General features: G+C 42.0%; 2 protein-coding genes across 11 annotated transcripts in view; one reads left to right on the top strand and one right to left on the bottom strand.

Moving 5' to 3' along the window:
- The window catches only part of ATP2B1 (ATPase plasma membrane Ca2+ transporting 1), a 60,651-nt gene extending 54,989 nt beyond the window's left edge, over positions 1-5,662 (bottom strand). For 3 of the 10 annotated variants that reach the window (XM_048934630.1, XM_048934621.1, XM_048934631.1), the window contains exon 1: positions 4,482-4,611. The gene's annotated coding sequence lies outside the window, so the exon portion shown is untranslated. Of the gene's footprint in view, positions 1-1,628; positions 2,067-3,653; positions 3,678-3,907; positions 3,987-4,007; positions 4,101-4,287; positions 4,395-4,481; positions 4,612-5,294 lie in introns of those variants that run through there. The other 7 variants (XM_048934625.1, XM_048934624.1, XM_048934622.1 and 4 more) reach the window with 7 other exon arrangements.
- Positions 1-27,508, top strand: part of TMTC3 (transmembrane O-mannosyltransferase targeting cadherins 3) — a 1,052,995-nt gene that overhangs the window by 585,346 nt on the left and 440,141 nt on the right. The gene's annotated exons all lie outside the window — the stretch shown is intronic.

The raw sequence follows: 27,508 nt of genomic DNA on the forward strand, positions 1-27,508 counted from the left end.
TCTTTCTTCATCCATTTACCCCTTAAAGACAGGGCAGATGTAATTTGCCTTGTAAAATGCTTTTGCATCTTATCTATTACTAGAGAAAAATAATTTGGCGTTATTTTTAAAAGCTATTTCTGGCTTTTTTTTTTTTCCTTTTTTTTTTTTTTTTTTTTAAACACCTCCTACATTTTCTTTACATTTCTTCTCCCACCAGACCTTCGAAATACCAACCGAGAAAGCTTCATGCCTACTTTGCAATTCACCAGAATTAAACTAATAACACCTCCTGCTGTCATCTGTCATTTAGAATAAGATTTATAAGTGGCAGCAGAAACCACTTTCATAATGTTTACTGGAATATGAATAGCTTGAACAGGCGGATCTCTCAAATTTACTGTACATATCAAATGAAATCTGTCATGAAAACTAGAAACTCATTTTTTAAACTGTATTTGAAAGCTGGATGGTTTAGAAATAAAATACAAGCTGGACAATACCACGTACTTGTGTTGAGAATACATTCAGCATGAAAAGGTGCAACTGTACCACAGTAAGACTGCCTCATTCTCTGCCAATTGATTTCTTTGTACATGGCAGTTCCCAGAAATTCCTCCTATCTGTACTAATGGTTCTTGCTTCCATCTCCTGTAAGTATCTCTGAAACAGGGCACGCGCAGAGCATGTTTTTACTCTTTACAAATGGATATAAATCTTGGGTGGGGGTATCGTGAACTCAGATCCTTATTATTTATCACATCACCATGCAGTCAGTGAGCATGACTTTATTTGCTATTTGAAGCCAAAACTGGGGGGGGGGGGGGGGGGGGGGGGGAAATAGTAAATTAGTTATGCATAAGTTGAAGAAATCCAAACGTAAAGACAAGTCATTTTCAATTAGATTACTAATTATTAATTAGCACAAGTTAGAAATAACCTTCCTGTATGTAAGCCATCATAGGTTCACTAAGCATTCCTTATGCCTGCAGCCCTCCTTGCTCTTCAATCAGTTGACATTGTAAGGAGAAACAAAAAATGATACCCTCAATAATAATTGCAACAGGTTGAGTAGCAGAAAATAAACTCATCTGAGACTGTTGTATGCACCATAGCAAGATGGTAGGAACAGCTCATGTTGGATTTTTGGGCACAATACTGCAGTTCCTAGATTTTATCTAGTTTTTAATTAAAATACTCCACAAAAAGATCTGTATCTCACGAACAGCAGCTTTTAACATGTTTGTGTTTTTTATTTTTTCCCTTATTATTCATTTTAGGAAACATTGGGAATATTTCGGAATATATGAATATAATTGTACTGATCCTTTTGGAAGAAGATAAGCAGGTATTTTTGTACAAAAATAATCTGCTACAGATTCAGGCTCTGTTCCTTCTTTCTCAAAAATAAAACCTACATTGATATGCTCCAGGCTAATCACTGCCATTCATTAATCTGCATTAGATAAAATTTTGCAGACTGAAAGGTGACTTTGAAGAAGAAACGCATCCTTCTTGCACTAACATTATTTTTCCTTCAAAAACTGAGCAGAAAGTATATTAAAATGAACAGTTCAAACAGCAAAAGACATCCTTGAGGTCACATTTCAGTGGTAAAGAATGCTCGGTGCCATTAATATTTAGTCTACCTTAATGGAAGAAATTTGAGTTAGAAGATACTTTAGGTTATCTTGTCCACCCTTCTGTCAAGGCAGACTTGCTTGCTCCAGCACGTCATTGATTGCTGTGCCAAGTCCATTTTGAACTTGTCAGTTAATAGTGAGTTCCCAGCTCCAAGATCTTAAACATTGGCAAAATCAAGTCTTCCAAGCACAAGTACATTTATCTCGCCTCAACATCTTCATCTTATGACCGTTTCTTCCAGTTTGCCATACTCTTCTTTTCTGAATAAACTCAGTTAAAAGAAAAATAATAATAATAACAGACCGTTATGATGGTGAGCTGCAAGGTATTTACCAGCCCCTCAGCTTCCTGGTTCAGCTCCTACAGCTTGGTTGAGAGGGTATCAACATCAACAGCTGACAGAAGTCCTCTGTACTGCGGTGCAGGAAAGGGCCACTCTCTAGATGAGATTCCAGCATTAGACAGTGGAGTGTTTGAACTGTCAGAATCTATCAGGGGTTATGAGCTGTGTGTGGTGCAAGCGGGGGCAATTCGGCTATGCCATTATCTCTGTGCAACACATCATAAGAAACCAAGACCCGCATCTGAACCCATGCTAAAGCGACACTGTCTGCTGTGTGCTTGAAATTCCCAAGCACAATGTCTGCTTAATATGCAGTACTGAGTCACTGCATGCATGCATACAGAGTGCAGCCACACCGCCAACACAATTACCTTCCCCTTGTGCCGTTCTAACGCCCCGCATAATAGGCAGCACTCTTTTTTGAATGAATCGAAGTAGTAGCCCTGCATTCAGCACCAAGACAGCAGTACTGATTGAGAAAACCTGCACGTGCCTGTAGGAACACAGGATCCTTGTTTTCTTCAAACCACCCCACCTGGGTGGGCGATCGTAATAAACAGAACAGTGACAAATGGAACAACCCAACAACGCTCTTCCAGACCAGAAATTTTACATTTAAGTGCATGAATTTTTCCCTGACTGAATTCAGTGACCACTTTTTCCACTGACACTAGGAGAGTTTCCATTCATTATGCCATAAGTATTGCAGTTCTAGTACATTGGAAGCCATTCCTGCCAACAAAGTCCACAGTTTAAAGACAGACGAATTTACTTCTGTTAAGAATTCCTTATTTGTGGTGTTCGGAACAAATCCTTGATAAGGTCCAACGTAAGGAAAGGGAAATAAATCACACCGGCCATAGGCAGAGCTCCCACCCCGTGACATACTGTGCCACGACCCGAAGGCTACTAGGTTTACCGAATCAACATCTTATCCACCTAAAAACACCATTCGGACCTCAACTCCTCAGGACTCTCGGGCATTAAGGATGCAGCACTTTTGGACGTGGTGGGGCTTTCTACAGACACACCGCAGCCTCCCCCGCAGGCTGTCAGTGGCGAATGATGCCAGGAGAGCTCGGCCGGGACCCGCTGCCGGCAGGGACGTGCCCTGCATGTCCCCAGGCTCGTCCCCCCCCACCGGAGCTACGATGCACACCCGCGCCGGGAACGCTCCCTGAGGGAGCTGGGTAGCGAGGCACAGCGCACCGCCAGCAGTCTGCCAGACCGCGAGATGGAAAGCCCATCGCGTGCATTTACACAGCTACACGGAACAGATATTACCAATGCCACACGGAACAGATATTTCCTGTGTTAAGAAAAACGCAAAGGAAGAAAAAAAAAAAAAAAAAAAAAAAAAAAAAAAAGCCTCCGAAGACTTGCTGCTGCTCATCATCCTTCCCTTCACTATCCATTCATTTATAAAAATGAAAGGGGAAAATGCCCGTCCAACGACTGCAGATCGCGGCGGCCCCGCTCGGTACCACCCGCCACCCGGGGGCTGTGCGCCGCGGCCCGCTCCCGCCCGCCGCTGCCCAGCGCCCCAACGCGGCTCTACAGCGGCAATCGGAGGAGCGCTCCTCCCGGACCCGCGGCCGCTCCGCCACCGCCGCTCCGGGCCTCACGTGGTGCCCATCCAAAGGTTACTCGCACGGCGCGGGGCGCTCCGGCCGCGGCGCGCTCTCACCGTCCGCGATGCGCCGCGCCGCGTTCCATCTCCGCCTCCCTCCAGGGGTGCGGCAGCGCGGGGCTCGCACGGCCGCTCCCCCCGGCCGCCACCTTAATCCGCGCGAGGCCGTGCGGGGCAGCTCCCGCTCGGCCCCGCATCCGCTGCCCTCAAGGTCACGCCGCACCGCGCGCTCCGGTTACCTCCCGCCGGAGCGCAGCGGGAGGCACGCGGCGCCCCGGCCCCGCGGCCCCCGCCCCGCCGAGCCTCTGCACCTGCCGGCGCGCCACTGCGGAGAGAGCGGCGGAGCAGATCCGTGCCGAACGGAGCCGATCCGAGGCGCCTCAGCAACCACCGCCCGCCCGCTGCGCTTACCTCGGGGCCGCCCCCGCCGCCGGTCGGGACGAGGCGCCCGCGAAGCTGCCCCTGCCCCTGCCGCCGCCCGCCGAGCGCGAGGTCCCCGCGCCGCGCCGCCCCCGCCCTGCGGCCGCGGGAGGGAGGGAGCGGGGAGGGAAAGGGGCGGGGGCGCGGGACCAAATTGGGGAGGGCGGGAGGGGCGGGAAGGGGGCACCGGCGCGGAGGGAGGAGGGGGGGTGAGAAGGAGGCGGAGAGAAGGGGGGGCTCGGGCCGCTCCGCCGGCCACGACCAGACTCACCCTCCGGCGGCGCTCCGGGGCCGCCGCCCGCTTCGTGCCGCACGCACCGGGCAGCGCCGAGCGCGCCGCGGAGCCCGAGCCCCGCACGGCGACCGCTACAGGAGCCGGGCGGGGCGGAGCGGAGCCGGGCGGGGCGGGGCCGGGCCGAGCGCGCCTCCCGCCCACTCGCCTCCCGCCCGCCCGCGGCCGCTCACCCTCCGCTGCCGGTGCCCGCCTCGCCCCTCGCCGCCCGGCCGTCAGTCACGTGGCGGTGCCCCTCGCGCGGTCGCCCGAGGGGGGGTCCCGATGTGCGGCGCCCTCGGGGGGCGGGAAGGGACGCGCCGCGATAGGCACGGAGCCGGCGGGGGCGGAGTCCCGCGCCTCGGCCCGCCCCCACGCCGCCCTGACTGGCGGATGGGAGGTGACGCGCTTGTTTCCATGACGTTGCAGGGCGGGGCCTCGGCGTTTGATGGAGCCCGGCGGGTTCCGGGGGACGGTGACTTTGCCACGAGCGGCTCCTGCGGGGCGGGTCTGGGCCCGGGGACTGCCCGGGGGGCGGGGATTCCGCGGCGGCCCGCAGGGGCGGGGTGGGTCGGTCCGCCCGACCGCGGTGCGGCGGGTGACCCGGTGAGCGGGCGACCTGACCGCGCGGGGCCGCCCTGCCGGCTCGCCTCTGCCGCGGGGGGCGCGGGAAGCGCGGGAAGCCCGGCTCCCTGGGCGGCGAGGGGCACCGCGGCGCGGCTTTGTCCAGAGTGGAGCGCGGCCGCGCGCGATGCAGGTGGGGCTCCCGGCCGCCCCGCTGCTTGGCTTTCGCTGCTGTCGGAGCCGGGGCTATGGCAGCCGAGGAGCAGAGCAGCCCACCGAATCGCTGCTGCTTCTGCTGCAGCCCGAGGTATTGCAGAGACCACAGAGGGTTAAACCACAGAATGAAGTCAGCACGAAACGGCCCACAAGGGCCGGCAGATAAATAACTCATCCTCGCTAGGCTGTGATCGTGGCTTGCGGAGCGTCATTGTCTCCTCTCTTACCTGCATCCTCGTTACATTTTCCTCCTGTTCCAGTGAGGCAATCGAGAGGCAGAGAGCGGCAATCCGCTCCTGCCCGTCGTGGATGTTTCTAAAAATACTGCCTTACCTCTACGTAGCTAGAGGTCAATTGAAAAATCACAATACTGAGGTAAACAATCCTGCAGACTGCTCTGTTGAGATTCTTTCTTGCGTTTCTTCCCGGAAGGAGAACAAAACGATCCGAACGCAGAGACCCGCGCTCCACGACGCGCTGCCGCAGCGCAGCACCGTCCTCAGCACGGAGCGATCCGCGGGGCTCCCGCGGGCAGCCGGGCGGCGCTTCTCGGCGCAGCGCTGACAGACGCAGATGTGCTCCGCACAGCTCTGTCGCTGCGTTCGGGCACAGAATTAGCCTTGGTACCGCCAAGGAGGAGGTGATGTGTTTAACGCATTGCAGTTTGGGTACGTGTCTGTACCTGCTTCCTTTTGTCTGTGGGGAAGGTAGGCAGCCTGCGCTTCATTCCTCGTCTATCGAATGGGAAAAACTCCCATCTGCTGTCTTTAGGGAAGGAAGGGATACGTATATGCATTAATCTTTGAGATGCTATTACAGTAGAATTCTCTGCATACATTTTTCATGGCACAAAATAATTATTTAATGTTCCTCTTGCGCTGATTTATGAGGACAGCATAAAAATATGCAACACATTGATTGAAAGTTAAAAGAGATTCTTCCCCACTCTGTAGAACCTCTTCTGTGGGAATTTCAATTTTTTATTTTTATTTTTATTTTTTTTTTCAAATGAATGCACAAGCTACAACTTTATGGTTTTTGGGAGCAAATGGGCACTCCTCCTTTCTTCTAAAGGTCAGGGCCTGTAACCAAGTAGCAGAAAACATTCTGTGTAATTTAGGTTACCCGTCTTATAAAAGAAGCAAAAAAAAAAACGAGATACACAAAGGAATATTTCTGGAAGTATTTCATGTAACTTTTGAGGAAACATTGCCATTTCAGGAAAATTCAGTTTGGTTTGCAGACGGTTTGGAAAGGCCAGCTTGACACATCAATGACAATAGCTCTGCTCATTCTGTGACCAGCCCTCCAATGATATCACACTTTTTTTACAGAGGCAGAAAATGTGTCATGGAGAATTTAAGTGGGTTGCCTGAATCCGATCTACTTAGCATGAGGCTTATTACCAAGAAGAGCATGCTTGGATCATTATGGCCCTTGGTAAAAATTGAGTGAGGCAACCAGGGTCTAAATGCATGCACCTTGCTGATAGCTGCCTCGTAACCGTGGTTTTGGGCAAAGAGGCAGGACAGGCTTGACCCAAAAAAGGAGATGGTTGCAAAGCACACAGACCTCTCCTACTCTGTGTAGGAGTGCTTCAGTGCTTCTATACTGAATTGGGTTTTGAAACGTATCTCCTCACTGCTCTGCTACAGCTGATCCTCTTCAAACTGAGCCAATGCAAGAACGAGTGAAATCGGTGATTTTTTAAAAAAATTTATATATATATTTTTTTCATCTTTTACTTGTTTGATGAAAAAAACACAGAGCTTAGAGAAGTTAGGAGACGTTTCATGTGCAAGCATGAAGAAACCAATGTTTAAAGAATTCCCCAGGTCTACAGAGCCCAAGCACCAGCACGGTTTATCGCAGTCAGCCTTCGCAGACCACCCCAGACCGGGACTGCCTCGGAGCCCTCGGGGCCATGGAGGCCGCTTCTCATCATCCTCCCGGCACTCCGCAACCCAATCCTGTTGCTACGAGGTTAAGCAACAATTTGATTACAAGCGATTCCCCTTTCTTTCATCTTGTGAGTGTCACCATGGCCAAATTGCTCTATTGTCAGCTCATACAGCCTAGCAATCACCGTGTGAAACAAAACGAAATCACCCCATTCATCCCCACATAGCCATTGCCCCTCCCTTAGGAATGAGGCCAATCTATGAGGCCTATCTATGTGCTCCCGGTAGCATTCTTATCAGCTCCGAATTCTTTCTCTTGACTATTCAGGAACTGGGTATCCTGCATCACGCGCTTCCTGTTGTTTCCTGCCGTGAATGCATCTGTTAAGTAGAAGTACTCGAAGCTTTGTGCTCTTCTCCATTTCTGTCACAGCGTTCTGGATTTATTTATTTTTCTTTTACGTTCTTCTACTGCCTTATTTAAAGGGTGAAAAATTACACTGAAGTAAACAAAGGAGTGTGAAAAAGAAGAGCTATTGCAGGAATGTCTTCTTCGTGTATGCTCTGAAATATATCAGACTTTGTGCTTTGTACATTTACATGTTCTTTCCAGGTACTGCCACAACAGCCCCAGAACAGAGAAAACACTTCACAGACAAAGGTGAAACAGCTACATGCAAAGAAAAAAAAGCCATGAAGTATGAAATCCTACAATTGACAGGGAATCTGACCCACTGAAGGACTTGGGTAAGGCATGGAAGAGAAGAAAAGAATAGAGCAGGGTGAAAAACCATATAACTGCTATGAAGACAATAAAGTAAGATGTTTGAGAAGCTTTTCACAATATAGAATTAAAAAAAAAAAAAAAAGAAAAGGTATGGATGTGATGAGACAATGTGATCATGGTTGCCTCTTAGAAAGCGAGAAATGTCCAATGAATGAATGTGCACTATTACTCTGCAAATTATCTGCTAGCAGAGCTCAAAAACGCATACAGTGAGCACCCAGCTACTCTACTGAAAGGACATTTTCTATGTAGCACTTCCCCAGTTTGGAGCAATCCTCTTTACTTTCTCCCCCATGGCAAAATCCCTTGAATTCCTAAAAGGTGGAAAAAGACCCAGGCAAGCTGGACCTGGAAACATTTTGGTCCAGTTGAAGAGAAAGACTGGAACAGGCTGCCCAGGGAGGTGGTGGAGTCTCCTTCTCTGGAGATGTTCAAGACCTGCCTGGATGCCTACCTGTGCGACCTGCTGTAGGGAACCTGCTTTGGCAGGGGGGTTGGACTCAATGATCTCTGGAGGTCCCTTCCAGCCCCTACAATTCTGTGATTCTGTGATTGTGATTCTGTGATTTGTTAAAAAATCACACTGCTGTAGCTCATCTGGGCCTGCTATTGGTCTGTCCCAATATGGATGCAGATTTGTCAGGCAGCTCACATGGCAGGCACCAAAGACTCAAAATGTGGAATTATCCATTATAGCTAGGAAGGTGCATGAGACCTTTTGAAGGGCTCATGGTATGTATAATACCACAACAAAATAATCTTTTTTTGTCTTTTTTCTTTCTTTCTTTTTTTTTTTTTTTTCTTGTTGCAGATGTTTTAAGGTGTGTTGCTTTGTAAGCTGTGTTCTTATCTTTAAGAGCACATGGTCAGCCGATGTTTGTGAGGCTCCATTGAGTTCACTCATTTTGTGGGTCTGTTCCAATTCATGCTGACTGAATATCTGGTTCATAAATCGCAATGTTGTTATACGCTGCTCTGTGATCAAATGACAAGTATTTTGTTTATTTTTCTTTCCCTCTACCCCCAAAGATAAGAAGCAACACGGTTAACCAAGCTGTCTCTCTCTGAGGCTAACAACAACATCGCTGACCAGCCTGAGTCACACTCCTGACTCACAGAAATTAGTTTTAGGAAGAGTAAATATAGCCCCTCCTCTCTCTCATCAGTGCTGGGTAACTGTCTCTAGTAGAACAAAAAATTGTCCTTTTGTAATGCTACTTCAAAGTCCTTTGGATAAGACAACAGATAATTCGGTTAAGCCTTGCGTTCCTTCAGCAAACATTCTTATTTCTGCCTCTTGGCAATTGTTCAAGATGGTTTTGAAACATTTAAGAGTCATTAGAGCTAATAGCTACCACTCTGAATTTCCTTCAAGGAGGAGTATCAGAAAAATGCACCACCTTATTACCACTACTTTAATCAAGAATTAATCACTCTAGTGAGAAACGATGACCGGAACATACTTGAATCAATTATTTGCTTTCTTTGTTGACATTTTCAGCTCTGAATCATCTTACCTGTTCTTAAGATACTAATAAAAATCTCCAACCACCTAAAACTGTATTTTTAAAATATTAATAAGGACTTATCCTACATTCATAGTTTAAAACTGGATTTAGCCTTATAAGACTTGTTCAAGAATAATTGTGTTTTCAGATTATGTAGTATTATAAATTATATTAAAAGTGTTACATAAAATGTTTGCATGAGTGTATATGTAAGTCTAAGTATCCTCAGAAAATTAGATTATAGGTAATAAAAATAGTAAAGTCTTAACTAGGGCATCGTCTTTAATTATCAGATAATACTGCAGCTATGAATACAAAGTGGAATAGGAACAAAATTTCGCAAATAAATTAGTGTTGCTTATTAGCTTATAAGCCAGAAGAAAATTAAATGAGTGCTTGTGACACAACAGCTATATTTCTGTTTTGTATTAGCAGAAACAAATCGATAGGATTTTCCTCTGCCTAAGTTTCCTTTTGTCAGTTAGTTAACATGGCAGCCCTGTAGTGAACCACCAGAGTTTAAATGCATTGTGTTATGGACGCATGTACTAATAGGTTTACTGTAGGCTGCTTTCAGGCTGCAGCATGATATACAGCAGTAAAGGCAATTTGGTTTAAGACAAAGATGAATTAAAAGATACAAAAAATCTTTTATACACGTTGGCAGTCCAAAATTTTTGTTCAATTCAGACTGGATTCTGTTAAAGTTGTACATACTTAGTGCTTACTAAAACTGACACACTTAGGATACTAAAAATACCTTGGATAACCAAAAGGGATTTCAAAATTAATCTCCAGAAAAATCTTGTTTATCTTTTGTGTTTAACCCAAAACAACTCAGCTCAGCGTTAACCACAACCAAGTCCCTTTCACTGTGGTCATGGCACCTTTCACATTTGAGACCCCAAGCCCTAGCACTGGCTATTGGACTGTGAGTCATGCAGAGAGCAGACCACCAGAATACCACAAAGGGCCCCATGGCTAATCTCTCAGACTCTGTTTAGCAGTAAATGTATGAGGTGTCCTTTATGGCATACGTAATGGTCTTTAAAATTTTTAAGGGTTAGCGATTTTCCATTGGTCCAAACCAACTGGGAAACATTTGTGCATGTTTCAGCTATGTAAGTATTCCTAATACAGCAGTATTATGAATGAACTCTTAATTAATGAGTATCTGCAGAGTACTTGCTCCACAGGTAACTGCAAAAGCACTTCTTCTGGAACCAGAGCTCATGCACGGAGCCATCTCTCTCCAGCATCTTCTCTGGTCTAAGAATAGAGGGGACGAGGATGAATAGAGAGGACAAGGTTCATGCTTGTTTACTGTATGTAGGGGAAAATGCAGTGGTGAACCAATCAAGGACTCAATCACACAGTACAGTTTCCAAAACAGATGAGGTAATTTGGGATCATCTGGAGATCTTTCATTAGGACATTCCTGACCTCATGTTAAAGTGCTGAACCATACTTTACCCTGCCCCCCTCCTCGTCCCTTTGGTACTTTGCAAAACTCCCTTTGTCTCTTTTTCCTTCACTTTTTCTTCAGTTTAGCTGATATTTGGCAAGTTAACAGCTTTTTCACACTCCTGCCAAACCAATCCAAAACCAAGAACATCCCGTGGACCTCACACCTCAGGTGGTGAATACTGTTGTTTTGTAGTATTTCTTCCCTTAACATTTGGGTTGGAATTGTTCATCTTCACACAGACATCTTAAAGAGACACATCCAGATTTGTACTGCTAGTAGAAAAAGGAACCCCAGGGTTGCTTTCATAGCCGATGGTGAGAAGCAGTAACCTCCAGAAGGCAGTATTTGTCATTATAAGATTTATGTTTAGGATATTTCTGCAGTTGCCTATACTTTCCTTTTAATTCTGGAGATGAACAAGAGTCAGTAGCTAAAGTTTTAATGTCTAACTCTCAGATGGTTAGCAATAAGTAAAAGAGGACTGCTCTTTCAGGCTGCATGGTTTTATGAACCTTCACAATCTACCAGCCATTACTTTTAAGTGGCCTCTGATCTGGACAGCATGTGCTGAGACAAAAGTAAAAAGATACAGCGTTAGGTGGGGCAGCTTGTAAAACAATCATTTGTCAGTGATTTTTAATTCATTAAACTTTTGCTAGCAGCTTTTAGTAATTAAAGCACTGAGACTTGAATTGAGGTGAATAGTCCTTACAGGATAAAGGCCACAATCCTGAGTAATGACATAAACGGAGCGTCTGATTCTTGTAGAGCTGTCTATAGTGAAAGAGATGTTCACAGGCTTTCATAACATGGCTGCTGGCTTCAGTTCCACGGAGATGTGAGGAGGTACTTCTGAGTGACCAGTTTATCCTGAACTCCCATGAGATTGTAAGCTTTGTTGCAAGACCAGTGAGACATAGGAGGAAACTGTGTGGGTCCCATAATGAGCATAGTGCATGGAGTTTCTCAAGATTAGAGTTACAGTGTGGAAATTCCAGCACCATTACAGCCTGTGTTTTGAATGATACTGGGATGTCAGTGACATTGTAATGTAAGCTCTGATGCGTCTAATCACTGAATGCTTGTCTGCCTCCCAACTTTATGCGGTTTTATTGAAGAATGTGATGCCCTGCAGTGAACTGTTAGCACTCAAAAAAAGGCGTCAAGGATCCCCTTCAAAGATAGGGTGTGTTTGTATAAATAAATACAAAAAAAAAAAAAAAAGAGAGAGAGAAATTGCTTTAAAAGGAACCTCTAGTCTAAAAGTATGTCTAGCTAATACTCCAAACCAGTGTTATACTTAGGTCAAATAAGAATACTTTAAAAATGATAGGCCAAGAGTAAAATGCCTGTAAAATCTGTTGATGTTAGAAAATCCAGTTTGTTACTTAACATTTAATTGTTGCTTTCCTTATTACCGCTCCTTACCTCAGACATGTCCCCATCCATTTTAACTTGTTCTAGGAAGACAAACAAAAATACATTTTAGAAAACTGCTAACAATGGAAAACAGTGGATGTAAAAGCATGAGAAATTTAATCAGATTTAATTAAGAGGTCTAATGTCAAAATACAGATAGTGTCAGCATAGGTGCTTTATTTTATTTTTTGACCCTGCTCTTCTCCCTTTTTCTAAATTAGTTTTAAAAACCTACGTGAAAAGTAAAGCTAAGATGAAGATCTTTTAAGTTTTTATTGCCAGAAAATTCAGAAAATGAGCTACAATGTTACTACGGCACTTTTGGTGTGTGTGGGTGGGGGGTTCATTCTTGGTATAGCACAAGATAGGTAGGAACACAAGTCATTTTTATGTTTCCCTGACATTTTTTTTTTGCTAGTAGTTGAAGGGTAGGTGTTTTTAGTACTGTACTACAACAGTTCTATTTTCTCCTTCAGCATGTTCCACTTTATTTTACATTTTTTTTTGTATTATCATTGAGGCTATACAAAAGCGAGTAAAATAATATGAGAGGAATGAGTGAGTATATATTTCATAGCTGTGACAGATGAAGGTTTTTTATTAGTTTGCAAGCTGTAAGTAGAAACGTGTATGTAGATTAAGTTAAACTTCTGCATGCCTTTGCAGGTTTAGGACACAAATTGCCTAAAGGAACTCATGAAAATGAAATATATTGCTTGAATTGTATGAGGGAGTTTCTGTATCTCTCTCAGTGTAGTCATTGTTTTCCATTTGCAATATTAAAAAGCATTTGCCAGAACTCCAGCCTGTTCCCTTGAAAATTTAAACATGTGCACTTATTTTCTGCTGTTAGGAGACTAAGAATGTTCTTTTTTCCTTAATATATTTCAACATTATTGCACTCCTGAAATAAATCAAGGAATATCTGATCTGAAGCCTCAAAGTGTGTGTCATTTTCAGCAGGGTTACAAGAATCAGCAAGTATTCCTACAATAGAAATCACTGGGTAGGTCCCATTTATTTTGTTGTTCAGCCTTTTACCTGTGGCAACCATGGGGAAAGGATCAACTACTGTGCTTGTTCACCTCTTTCAGGAAGCGAAAGAGGAAGAGAGGAAGAAAGAAAAGTCAGAGTCTTAGTTCTACACATCCCTACCACTCTGTATATGTTGGCTTGTTACAGTAGAAAAATATTTATAAACTCCTAAGAGTAAGGAGAAATCAGAGAGGAATGGATCTCAAGCATGAGCCTCTATGTGAATGGATTGTAGGTGTTCATCACAGGCTGATGCACCCATCCTCTGTTTTCAGGGCTGTCTTCAAACATAATCAACCTACAGGAATAAAAAACTAATTGAGCACAAACCTAGAAATAATGAATCATATAAACCACATTCAGCTACATTCCAATTACTTTTATCTGTATTTTGAGCCATCAGTTATATAAGGTATAATAAACCAAAACTTATTTAATTTGTGATTCATATATTTTTATTAGTATTTGGGACAAATCTTGCACTTTTATTCCTGAATTTGCATAAATATCTATGGCATGGTCAATTTCAACTTGGCTTTAGTCAAGGAGTTATTTTATTGTTTTTGTTTTTAAACATGATTCATGAGGTTTCTCTACACTTCTTATACAATACTTTTTCCTTCCTGAGAGAGCCTATTTGTTCTCTATTTTTGGCTTGCTTCTCCATTGTTATCTTTAGATTATATATGTGCATACCATATGTAGGTACATATAGCTGAGGACTGCATACAACTGTTTTAGAATAGTTAAGATATTTTGCTATTTATTTAATGTCATTTGTTTTTAACACAGAAGAAATAAAATATAATTGGTGCTTTCGTTATATAATTCTACGGTGTTCCTATGGTGCGGTACATGTAAGGTATTAAGTATTATTTATCTGATTGCAAAGCCAAAAATAAGTTTAAAATATAATTATGTTTGCCTGTAATGGCAGAATTTTCATGTTATAAAAGTCAGGTGCAAGTGGTTGGAGGAAATACTTGTGTAATCTGTGCAGGACGTTGAAGGTTCATGTTAATACAGATCAGCTAGAGTTATGTTCATGGACATTTATATGACAATATGATAAAATTTTGTTCTGGCTAAAAAGGGGACAGCCATCCAATAGGTTGTCAGTACAATAACTTTTAGAATAACTGATTCACCAGGTATTAGACTATACTGGCTTAGTAGATGTATGGATAAAAGGCTATTCTCACAGAGTGAGAATGGTGAGTCAAGCTTTTGACAGTCTGAAGGAAACAGCTGGGAGAAAGGTGTCCTCCTTTTATTCTTGTCTTCTCTGGTATTTGCTTTCCTTCATAGTTTATATATATCCCAACAATAGGTTTCACACTGCTTTGAGAAGTAGATGATATAGTGAAAGAATACATATGTCAACGATGTGTAAGAGCAATTTGTTGTCTATATTTTAAAGTGTCTGATTTCCTTAATAAAATTTGCCATCTTTATTTTTAAAGATAAGATCTAATCTATGATGATATATTTATCATATTTCATTGCATTACAAGCTTCCTATATTGTTCGTTCATTAAATCTCATTTTACAAGATAATAACAGGGATATGTTTTTATGAATTATACTTTGATATAATTGCTACTTCCTATTTAATGATAGTAATACCTTGCAATTAAAACATTTGCTTTAGCCCTACAAAAGGTTTCTATGATGTATTATATGCCTTTACATTTGTCCACTGAATTGCTGCCAATTCTTAGGTAGAACTACTTGCCTTTTCATCACACACCTTTTTTATGCTTATTTAATGGACTTCATGTGTTCTTCTTGAACTCTGGATATTTGTTGTCAGGCTTGCAGTGTTCAAGACAACTGATTTCTTGGGTGATGTCCCTTGGAAAAGGAGAACACAGAAGAAAAGATTGTTGCCCCTGAAGACCTGAATGGGAAATTGCCTTTCATAGCCATTATAAACCTCTGCAGGATAACTTTCAGTGAGTGCTAGATTGTTTGTGCTATTGGGAAATTGGTAGTAGGGAAAAATAAGGTTTAAAAAAGCACAAAGTTTAAGATCTCAGAAGTGCAGATCCCATATCTATCTGGAGCATATGAGAGAAATAGCCTACACTGTGCTTCACCTTATCTCCCCTGAAAAATTCCTCTGTTACAGGTCAGAAGTAAAACCAGCCTCTATTTGACCATACCAATTGGCTTACAAGCACATATTTATAAATTACTTATTCTTTTACTTGCACCTATTCATACTCGTTGTTTTTAGAAGCTGACATGCAGTAACCAACAGCACAGCTTGAAATCCTAATACCTAATCCAGCTTCTTAACTACGTTTTTCTGCCTTTTGTTCATTTTTTTACATCAAAATGCTGTATATTACATCCAAACTTTGGTAATGTAAGGCAGGACTTCAGCCAAATGTCCTGTGAGTAAGGCAGAAACATTTTTTATTTTCTAGGGCAATTAATTAGACAACCACACTGTCACTCCCACACTTAAATTAATCTCCATATGTTCAGTTAACATAGGAAAAAATAAATGGAAGAAGAAGCTGAAAGAAAAACTCACAGACACATCTCTGCAATATTTTTTCAAGCACTTAAATTTCTGTCAGCATATTGGAAATTTATAACCTCATTATTACATGATTAACTAATCAGCACACATCATGATTTCCACACAAACAATATCTCTGTCACTTTTCATCATATACTTAAAATAGAGGAAAAAAAAAAAAAAAAAAAAAAAAAAAAAAAAAAAAAAAGCCTTGTTCAAGAGATGCCTGTATTTATTTTACATGCAGTTCAGGACAGTAACTACTTACTGGTGAAATACTATTTCTACCTTAATACCCCTTCTCAAGGTATCTGTTTTGTGCTATACTCTCGGATTAACTTTGTTTCTCGTCTTTCTAATTTTGGGAAAAAAAAAAAGGCAAACGCAGACTGACACCTTCTCAGATCTTTTACTGAATTGCCTGAGTTCTAATGTGACTTGATGGGAACCTTTTTAGATTACCTTGTTTTTTTGTTTTTTTTTTTTAAAGTTTAGTATCTTTTCTGATGGATATATTTTCCCAGGTTAAAAAAAAAAAAGAAGAAAAACACGTATGAACCACTGAGGTGCTTTTAACATTTGAAAAGTTAACATGCAGCTAGTGAAACATGGGAATGTATCCCTAACAGCTGATGTATCTCTGGCCTGAGAAGAGTCTTCTATTTAGCATTCCTGTGTTTTAAAAGACATTACAAATGTTCCCAGGCCAAAGCTTCAGCTCTTACTCCAGCATTTTGACTACACAAGGCACAGGTTGTTGATTTGATACAGGGGTTTGCACCCCACTGAACAGGCACAAGCCATTGGTGCTGGGGTACACAGCCAACAAGTGACAGACTCGTCCCTCTTTTAGCGCATTGCATGCCAGCTTTTTGGATGCTTACTGCATAGCTCAGGATGTGATAAGGAGCTTTCTTGGCTTAAGAAAGAATGAAGAAATCCTTGACTTCAGCTCCTTCTGACCCTACTCTGAAGCTGTTGAACCTCACCAGTACCAATCATTCACAGCTCTACAGCACTTCAAGGTGCAGCAGGTACTCAAAGCCCATAGTCTTAGAAAGTTGTTAACCCGTGTAAATTTTACAGGCTCAATAAGCACAACCAAATAGAGGAGGAAAGGATTCAACCCTTTACGTAAAGGTCTGCATGAAATGTCTTATCTACACGCTTCCCATCTCTAAGGCTTCACTTTCTGTGCCCTTCTTGTCTTTAAGACTTCTCTTTTAAATTTTGCATTTTCTTGATTCTCAGAATCACATTGCTTAGTTTGTTCAGAGTTGTCTCTCAGCCACTGCCTACATGCTCACTTTTTTGATTCCAGTTGGGTTATTTTCCATGCACTGCTTGAGAAATATCTGTTTAGTTACAGTCACACCCACACTTTTTAAAATCATGTTTTTTCTTTCTTTTTTTTTTTTTTCTGAGGGAATTAGAGAAGGAAGTTGGATTTTAATCAGTTATATACATAAGCTGAAGGCCTTTATTTTTCTTATTTACCTGCTTTTCTTCCTTTCGTCCATCCTCTCCTCTTCCCATATTTTGCTCATTCTGTCATTATCTGTCCATAGAACCAGTAGGGACTTCTGAGAGAAAGCCACGGTGAGATTCATAGAATCATAGAATGGTTTGGGTTGGAAGCGACCTTTAAGATCATTTAGTTCCAAACCCCCTGCTATAGGCAGGGATGCTTCCCACTAGACCAGGTTGCTAAAAGCCCCATCCAGCCTGGCCTTGAACACCTCCAGTTTGGAAGAATCTACAACTTCTCCAGGAAATCTGTTCCAGTGTCTCACGCCACAAACCACTGACACACTCACAGTGAAGAATTTCTTCCTAATATCTAGTCTAAATCTATCCTGTGATCATCCAGCCAATTCTTCATCCAGTGAGTGATCCATCTATCAAATCTGTTTTTCTCCACTGTGGAGACCAGGATGTCTTGCCAGACAGTGTCAGATGCTTTGTACGAGTCCAGGTAGGTGACATCAACTGCTCTACCTTTATCCATTGCTGCTGTAACTCCATCATAAAAGGCCACCAAATTTGTCAGGCATGACTTTCCCTTGGTGAAGCCATGTTGGTTACCACAAATCACCTCATCTTTTTTTTCCAAGTGCCTTAGTAGGGCTTTGAGAAGGATCTGCTCCATGATCTTGCAACACACAGAGGTGAAACTCAGTGGTCTGTAGTTCCCTGGATCTTCTTTTTTTTTTTTGTATTCTTGAAAGCTGGAGCTATGTTTTCCCTTTTCCAGACAGTGGGAACCTCATCAGACTGCCACGATCTTTCAAATATGATGGATAGTGGCTTGGTAACTTCATCCACTGGTTCCCTCAGAACCTGTGGATAGATCTCACTGAGTTCTTCACTGCTGCTCCCAGTTCCTTGTAGTCCCTCTTGATATTCTTCAGGTTTCTCACAGCTGTGTCAGTGGTGCCTATGTGAAACAGCAGCAGTGGATAGTAGTCTGTGGGATGTACAAAGTCTGGCAGCCTCTCGTCACATCCTTGGTGCAGACCCCTGTAAGCAGAAGAGCTCTGTAAATAGTGGATCAGGGTGATGAATGGTTGCCTCCATAACCCTCAGAAGACAATCACACACCACTATCACCAATTGCTTTTTCTTAGTTGTGGTAGTTGTTTTGCAATTGTGAGCTAGTCTGGCTTCCTTACTTGGTTCTGATGACTTATATGTTACCATTTCATTTTCCACCTCAGTCTGCAGAACTACTTCATGTTTCTGCAGAAGAACCTCCAGCTTTGAGGCAGGCTTCTTCCTCCTGTTAGTCTTTCTCATGGCAAATTTTCATTTCTGTTTGCTCCCCCTCTAACTGGATGTGCTGGTGGGGGAGCTTGGGGCTGTTCCAGATTCCTGAATTCATTGTAACTATATAACTAGACATTACAAGAATTGTCCTTCTGTATAAGAGCAAATAGGAGTTTAGTGAGAAAATTTCCATGGAAACAATAGTTTAGTGACAGTGAAAAATATTTCTCAACACAATGTGCTAAAAATAACTTCACAAATAACTTTATAAAATTGGGCAATGTTTTATTGATAGCACAGGAGCCAAAGCCATTGTATTTTTTGTCTAGAGGATTATACATCTCGTTCTGAGTTCTGCATCCCTAGTTCTTGAATAGGATATCTATTTGTTTGCAATCCTGCTTTTTTAGGCCTATTGTGAAGTGATATACTCTTATTCATCTGGGTACGGGGATTACAAAGCAAAATGAGCTACACTGGGTGCTCAGTTGTTTGCCACTTCCCAAGTCCTTCTGTTTTTGCTACTTCACAGCCATGCTGAGATTAATTATCGGGGAAAAGAACAAGGAACATCTTGGATGTGCACATTCTTTGTCACTGCAGAAGAGTGATGTCTTCTACCCTTCCTACAATTTTGCAAGAAAATGAGGTTGATAGGCAGTTTCTCTGCAAGGTGCAATAGAACAGCTAAATTTCTCCTTTGTGAGCACTGCCACTGCACAGCATATGATGCTTGCCATATCAGCAGACTTATGAAATTCCCCTTGGGATCCCAGTTTTATGTTAGCATCTCCAGCATGTCTTTGTTGAGTGTGGTGTATCTGTGCATACTTCTAGCTTTCTTTTTTTCCTGCTTATGTTTTTCAAACACAAATATGTCAACAAATCTCTATGATGATTCTGATATCTAGTTTTTTGTAGTTGATTGATACTTGTTGATGTTATAAGGTGTATAATAAATACAAGTCAGCTGCAGAATGCAACCCTGTTTTGTCTGTAATGGCTGTGTGAGCATATTTTTTTTTCCCATCGTATTCCACTTTTTTCATGAATTGTAATTTTGGTGGAATTATCTAGATAAGTTTATTTAGCTAATTGCAATATCATAGTCATAGAAGGAGGAGTTCTCTTGTATGAAATGAGGTACAATTGTGCAGATCACTTGGTCAACAGATTTGTCCAGCAGGGTTTTGTGATCCTCTGATGGAGCTTGTCTGAAGGACAGACAGAAAGGCTTGGAAAGAAGCTAAAAAAATATGTATGCTTTCTTTTTTTTTTGACAGCTTAGTTAAGGGGAAATTGTCTGCATGAGTGGTTTGAAGAAGAGGAAATATTCCTATCTTCTTGCTGACTGCTGGACCCTCAGGGCTTTCAAGATGAATAAGCTTAGAAGTCCTGAATTTAGATCTGCTGCTTATATAGCAACCCCTGGCTATCTTTGTCTCCTTTGAGTGAATGAAACCATGTTTGAAAAGGTCTTGCAGAACTTCAGTTGTTCATTCTTATTTCATATTTCTTTCTAAGAAAGGCTATATTGATATTACGGAGGTGGCTGGAGCCAGATCCTACTCTGACATTGCTGCCTTGTAGGTTTGATTCTCAGGAGAAACGCTGGTAGTTGGTGTATATATACAGTCAGCAATTTGAGTAACACTCAAACTGAAAAACGGCACTTGGATTCTGTCCAGATGATGGAGGTCTCAACATGGGAGTGAACACCTACGCATGTTGCATGGCAGTACCCAGGGCAAGGTACTTTGTTAGACATTATGGTGAGGTACAACACAGCCTATGTTTTGTGCTGTCTTCTCTGGCAACAATCTGTTCCTATATGTCTGTAAATGATTCCCAAATATGTCAGCAGGTTAAGTGCCTTCAGAAATGACTTACAGAAAGTTAAAGACACTATTACAATTGAAATGAGTAAACACTTGAATGAAACTGCTAGGACTTTGGGACTAATACACCCATACTACATAGCCTCCTCCAGCCGTAGGACAATAAAGCAAATCTAATGCTCCTTGAATGTGAAATTCAGTAAACAATGTTTTGAGATGTAAAATGGGATATAAAATAACAAAACAGTAGCAGCTTTGTCACATTTATGAAAAAAAAAAAGAATGCTAAAAGATCAGTGTATGTTTCTTCAATGTTTTGTCCAGCTGCAGAGTAAGACTTATGTTTAGATCAATGTTACTCAGAGCTGAATATCTGCAACTTATTTATTTGATGATGGGAAAGAAAAAGCAAGCTGAACACTCAGATTCTAAAGAACAAAGTTGAGGAAAAGCACTCAAATGAAGGTTTGCCTGAGAGAACAGATTGGAGGGGGAGGATATACTCCTTATTTACAACTTTGAAGCAGAATGAACACAATAGTTGAGATCACTGAGTAGAACCAGCATAGAAGTGAAAAGAAAATGAAATCTGACAAACAGAATTTCTAGGTTAGGTAAGGACAGCATGAAGTCTTGTTTGCCATTCTCCACAAGGTTTTGTGGCTGACAGAATGTATAGGGCCACATCTACCTTGACTGTGGGAAACGCCTTTAGTCTGCTACAGGCTTTAAAACTGGACGTATGTCAAACATTTTAATTAGGTACCTATGTCTTGATTAGGTGACTACATTACTGTTTTATTTGTTGTGCTTTGAAACTTTGTTACCTACCCCAAATCTCATGCTCCTGGAATAACCTCTTCATTAAACTGATGGTGAGATCTTGCCTGGTAGATGGGACATAAAATCTGGTTTCCCTCTACAGGGAGTTAAAACCTGCAGCTTCCTGGTGGAATTCTGAAGATAACCAGTAGAGTATTATGAGTTGGGTTTTTGCATCTCTTCTGATGAAAAGTGAGGATAACAAGTAATTGTGTGGAAGCACAACATTCACCTAGGTGAGGAAACATCCAAGATGCCAACAGCCTCAGTGGATACTTGAGCATCCATTACGACCCATTCATTTTCTTCTCTGCTTGGACTGTTTCAGCTCTTCAGCTCAACAGTTCTTCTCACAAAGCACATGAGGCTTTGCTCATCCCAGACTTCCCTGAAGTGGAACTAACTTTCTTCTTTTATTGTAAAGAGAGGAAAAATTAATCAGGGTTTTTTGTTAGTTTGTTAGTTTGTTTTTTTTAAATAGTATTCTACTATATTTTACTAGTTGGGATAGATTAGTTGTTTCTCTGCTGTTAATCAAATTGTTTGTTGTTAGCTGTTTAATTCAGAAGCAGAATGATGCTGAGAGAAATGTGAGCTAATATAAAGGACTGTAAGCTCCATTTAATCTTTTCTGACTTGCTAGATATTGCTTGAGTAAGATGGGTCAGACATTTCTGGAGATCTAAGCCTCACGGCACAAAAGAATACTGCAAACCTGCTCCAGAGCTGCTAACAGTTGGTTTGCATCAGGTGCTGGCAGGATTTAGTGCCTTGAGGTAAACAAAGCTGACAGCATTTCAAACATCGTTATCTTTGCAGGCCTAATCAATGCTGCTGCCGTCTCTGCTCTGCTTATGTTTTGGCATAAGGATAGAGGAGATGAATCAGTAAAGATTTTAGGCATTGCCATGACTTACAGGCTTCCAATCCATTACTTTTACTGAGATCTACTCCCAGAACACCCACTCCATTTCCCCTGGACTGTCTGTGCACTGTGGGCTGCCTGTGTGGCCTGGAGATGTAGCAGCACCTTCTGGATCCCCGTAGGAGCTGGGGCACTGTGAGAAGTGCAGGTCATGAGCTTTGTAGGAAGTCCCTGCACCATCTCAGTTCAGTCAGGAGACACTGCCACTTGTCATTGGTTACCATCAATGATAAACACGTAACAAAAATCTGTCATACCAGCAACTGAATCTATGAGTGCTGCTCCAAAAGTAATGGCTCCCATTTTATTAGGTTGGCCCACGACATCAGGGTTGGATGGTGGTGGTAGGGCAATTGAGGTTGAACCTTCCTGTCAGTATTCTGTTACATGTGGTTGCCATGTGGCAGATGGCAGCAGAGGAGCAGTCTGACAAAATGGTGTCTGACAAGAAAGTGATTATGAGGCAAACTGGATTTCTCCACGTGGAAAAAGATTGCATCCATTGATATTTATTGATGCTTGTTGAACATTTATGGAGACCAAACAGGGAATGCAAGCACAGTGAAGCAGAGGGTGCTGCATTTCAGCAGTGAGGACAGTGATATGAAAGACAGGCCATGTTCCAGATGACCATACACAGCTGTCACATAGTGAAATGAACAGCACCTCTATTAGCTCATCCATACAAATCATTGGACGATGACCAAAAAATTGTGTACAGAGCTGAATATTGACTTCAATGTGTTGGAAAAATAGTGGCAATATTGGAATATTGTAATGTTTGCACCATGTGGATCCCACAAATGCTCACACATGAATAGAAAGAATACCTTATGCAAGTTTGTTGGCACTATTGAACTAATACGGGGCTGAAGGTGACAGTATCCTTGATTACATCATTATTGGTGACAACATGTGGTGTCAAGCTAGAGTCAAAACACGAGAACGTGGAGTAAACCGAAGGAAAAGTTCAAGACACAGCCCTCAAGTAGATAAAGTGATGTGCACTGTATTTTGGAATAGGAGAGAGATGATCCTTCCGGATTTCCTGGAACCCCAACAACCCCTCAACTCTGATCACTGCGTCATGATGGTGACTATGCTGAAGGCTCAAAGTTCCCAAGTCAAGCCAGAGAATAAAGCAACCTTTCAACATGATAATGCCAGGCCCCATACCAGTTTGAAGACCGTGGAGCACACTGCCAATTTTGTCTAGACTGTCCTAACACACCCAATTTGTAGTCCAGGTCTTCTGTTTGGGCCAATGAAATGTAGCTGTTAAACAGTGGGGTCACCTCCAATGGTGCACATTTTTATAAATGCACCACGCAGGCTCTTGTTTGTTGCTGATGAAAATGCACAGCTAATGGTGGTGACTGTGTTGAAAGATGGTGTTTTGTAGCTGAGAATTTGCTCTATGAAATAGTGCTATTGTGCTCTGTATCTGTTGTCGTTTCCACGGAAATTGGAAATTGGAGTCATTACTTTCAGAGCAACCTACATATATAATTTTAACCTTCAGTTAAAAGTCAGTAAATGAAATTTTCTTCCTAACCTTAAGCTAGATACTGAACTGGACTGTATCACCATAATCTTTTGGATCAGAACACACTTTTACAATATCGAATTGTAGATGACTCTATATGCATTCAATGTCTCACATTCTTATTTTCTGTGACATAAATCAGACTCTGGTCTTATGAATGCTAGTACTTTGCACCATAAATCACAAATACTTGATAGACCTACTGTAAAATAGAAACCATATTTTTGAGAGTCAGGAATTGGGAAAAAAATATTTGATACAAAGCACAAATGGAAAAAATTACAGTTTCTTTTATTGTACCTTACATGACATAAAAATATATTTGAATATGAGATAATAAATTCAGAAAACTTCATGAAGTCTCTTGGCTATTTTGGTGACACGTATTTTGCTGTATTTTTTGCTATGCTTTCTTGCTTTTGATTGCCTTTACTGAACATTGCGTATTTTTAAATTCTTTCATATTTTTCAACGTTATTTTAAGTTTGAGTTTCCCATAAATTATTTCTATGTATTTTCAAATATTTTTTTGACAAAGAATTTTCACAGTGAAAACTGTAATGACTTGAGCCGGCCTCATTTTTGCTTGTCAAGTGATATTCCTGGGGAAACTCCCAGTTCACTTCAACTGGCATTTCTCTTCAAGTTTTATTGTAACATTCCTAAAAATGGAGATTCATTCTACATGGAAATTGTCTCTGACCTTTTGTATTACTACTCTGCCAAGCTCAAAGACTGCAGATTTGTCTTTTTTCTCCCTTTATTTATTTAATTTCTTCAAGCTTTATTTGTTGCTAACTTCCCACCACCATATATGGTGTCATTGTTCACTTATTCTATGTATTTTTGTCTTCTGACTAGATTTAGTGGAATGATTGAAAACAGAAAAGTTCTAAGCATGCTTTGTGGGATCCTAAAGCAGTATTTCATTTCTGGCAACATATTGTAGGTATTATCTCCCTGTGCTGTAAAAATACTTAATATGGATAGGAGGAAAGGAGAAGAGAAAGAAGCAAATCTTGCTTTCCCTTACATGGTAGAAAACAGACCAAGGACATGGAGAGAGCAAAAAAACCATGTCTTTTACAGCTCCTGAAAAGGTTTTGGTAAGACCACAGGGTAGCTGTCAGCTTGCCCATTCTGGAACAGAGTTGTTGGAAAACAGTGGAAAAGAAGTAGGAAAAAAGGTCACTGTTAGGTCTGGATGAATGGATATTGTACCTGGCAAAAAATGGCCCAGTAAACTTCTCTTCTCCCCTTACTGCTGTAGCAGTGTATCTCAGTTACCTGAGCAGCAGAATGCCTCCATGAGAAAAACTCAAAATGCCACAGAAGGTTGGAGCTAGAGTTACTGGTTTGCTCTTCCATGCTTTGGAAAATAAAAATAAAAATAAATGAAGAGTGGTTCCAAGCATGAAGATCTTCCAAAGGTCAGCTATGGGCAACACAAAACATAAGAAGTGTTTACAAAGAGGAAAGCATGAACAAAACCTGGTTAGGTTAGAGATGGCGCAGGGAGGTTGTGGGTCTTAAATAAAGGCTTGAAAGCAAAAAGGGTTGCTTGGCTGACAATGCACGGGAGGCTTCCTAACATAGGAAGTGATAAAGATTGTTAAAGTTGAAAGAAGCAGAAAGAAAAAAGAAATGAAGAAAGAGGCCAAAAATGATGAGTGTAAATACACAATCACTTCAAGGTTTCCAGTTCTATTAGATCTTTATTTTTTCAGAATCCATCTCTTCAGTTATTTAAACTAGTAGTGACTTTCTTTCTTTCTGAAATATGCTACGTGCTAAACATTAATTAAATCATATTTACATTTAAAGTCACTTAGGCAGTGCCAATTTGACTCCCTTTTCCCCTATTCTAATAGAGGAAAAGAACTCAAAACTGCTTTTTCCCATCTGCTCATAAAGCCAAAATGAACAAGATTGAGATCTGAGACTTGCTACTTAGCACCTGAATAGCAACTCCCTTTTAGCTGGAAAAAAATACATTGATCTTAGGCTTGGCTTGGCAGGTTTTACATTTTCATTAAATATTGATAGTCAAACATCATCTTTGTTTACACTGCATGCTGCTCCCTCTAGGTCTTAAATGAGGTGGGGTTTTTTTGCACACAGTGTTGGAGCTAGGAGTTCATAACAGCTTTATTTATTGCTGTGTGATGAAAGTTTGTCAGTGTGTATTTGAACGATACAGATATATTCAGATTCTGTGAATGATGCTTAAAATCCATATTTTATCAGATTTCTGACCTTAGTAAATGCTTTCAATTAAATTGAAATTAAATCAGATATAGTGTGATGTGATGTGGTGTAGTTGATACACCTGGGTATGGGATGCCATGCAGAGAGCTAGACAGGCTTGAGCAGTGGGTCCAGAACCTCATAAGGTACATCAAATCCAAGTGCAAAGTCTTGCACCTGGATCGTGGCAACCCTTGATATCTGTACAAGCTGGTGAATGTAAGGATGGAGCACAGTCCTGCTGAAAATGACTTTGGGTACTGGTGGATGGCTAGATGGACAAGAGCCAGCAATATACATTCACAGCCCAGAAAGCCAGCTGTATTCGGGACTGGATCAGAAGAAGTGAGGTCAGCAGGGCGAGGGTGGGATATATATAATAAGGGAGGTGAAGCACTGGCACAGGTTGCCCAGAGAGGTGGTGAGTACTCTCTCTTTGGAGACATTCAAGGTCAGGCTGGACAGGGCTCTGAGTGATCTGGCTTAGCTGTAGGTGTCCCTGTTCACTGAGGGGGAGTTGGACCAGATGACCTTTAAGTATCCCTTCCAACTCAAATGATTCTATGAATTTATGATTCTGCTAAATAATCTGCACAATCGTCATGTTAGTTCTGGTCAAGGGTGTGCATAGTAAACACTGGAGGTATTAACATTTGAAACTGATTTAATCTGCCATCTTGTTCTGGTTTTACTGAATTTGTTTTCTGATGAAACATTTTCTCGTGATTTAAATGTAAAATAACTGCCTGTGTGCATACTCCTTTATATTGATTTTCCTATTTTCAGTAAATCAGTGCCTTTTGTTTTGTCTTGAGGTTCAGGAGAGGCAGAATGAATGCTGAGATGAAACAGAGCTGTGTAGAAAGAAAATATTGAAATATAGTGAAGATCAGCAAGACTCTGCTTGTGCATTTGCATTCCCAAATCAGACCTAAATCCTTTCTTGTAGTCATTACAACAGGCTGAGCAACCCACTACTGCTGCTGGCTATTGCACAAGGCATGGCAGCTGTTCCTGTAACACCTGGGTCAGATCTTGCTGGGTACAGTGGAAAGTGAGGACCTGCCTCTTACTTTCCCACACTTCTTCCAATGAAAATGCAAGAGAGAGAATTAAATCAGCACTTCTTCTATTGTCAGTGATTTCAGAGCTTGTGGGAATGGAGACCATGAAATCTGCCAAATCAGCAGTTCAACAAGTGGAGGTTGTGTGCAGCAATGAAGTCTGTGTGTTGCTACATCAGCCAACTGCATGCAGAGTGGGTGGGAGTGTGCAACCGCACTGCAGATATCTGCTATGACTTAAGATGGCACCCAAAAAGTGTGACAGACAGTGCATGGTGACTCTGCCCTGCTCTTTCCAGGAGCCACCTGCTCAGAGCCCTTCCTGCTTCCACTCTTGCCTATGGTAATTCTGGCTCTACAAGTGCCACCTGCAGTACCAACCGCTTCTATCCTACATCACTGCTATACTGCACATACTCACCTCTTACCTATGAAAAGCAGATATCATCTGTGTGCTGAAAGGAAACTAGTTGAATCAGATGTAGTCTGAAGTTAAAGAGAACCATTCAGATGCTATAGCCATAGTATCTTGATCAATCTGCTTTGTTGGATGGCACGCAGACTGAGGCGGCTCTCTGCTCCCTG

The sequence above is a fragment of the Lagopus muta genome, chromosome 1, assembly GCF_023343835.1.
Source record: "Lagopus muta isolate bLagMut1 chromosome 1, bLagMut1 primary, whole genome shotgun sequence".
In the NCBI taxonomy this organism is placed as follows: domain Eukaryota; kingdom Metazoa; phylum Chordata; class Aves; order Galliformes; family Phasianidae; genus Lagopus; species Lagopus muta.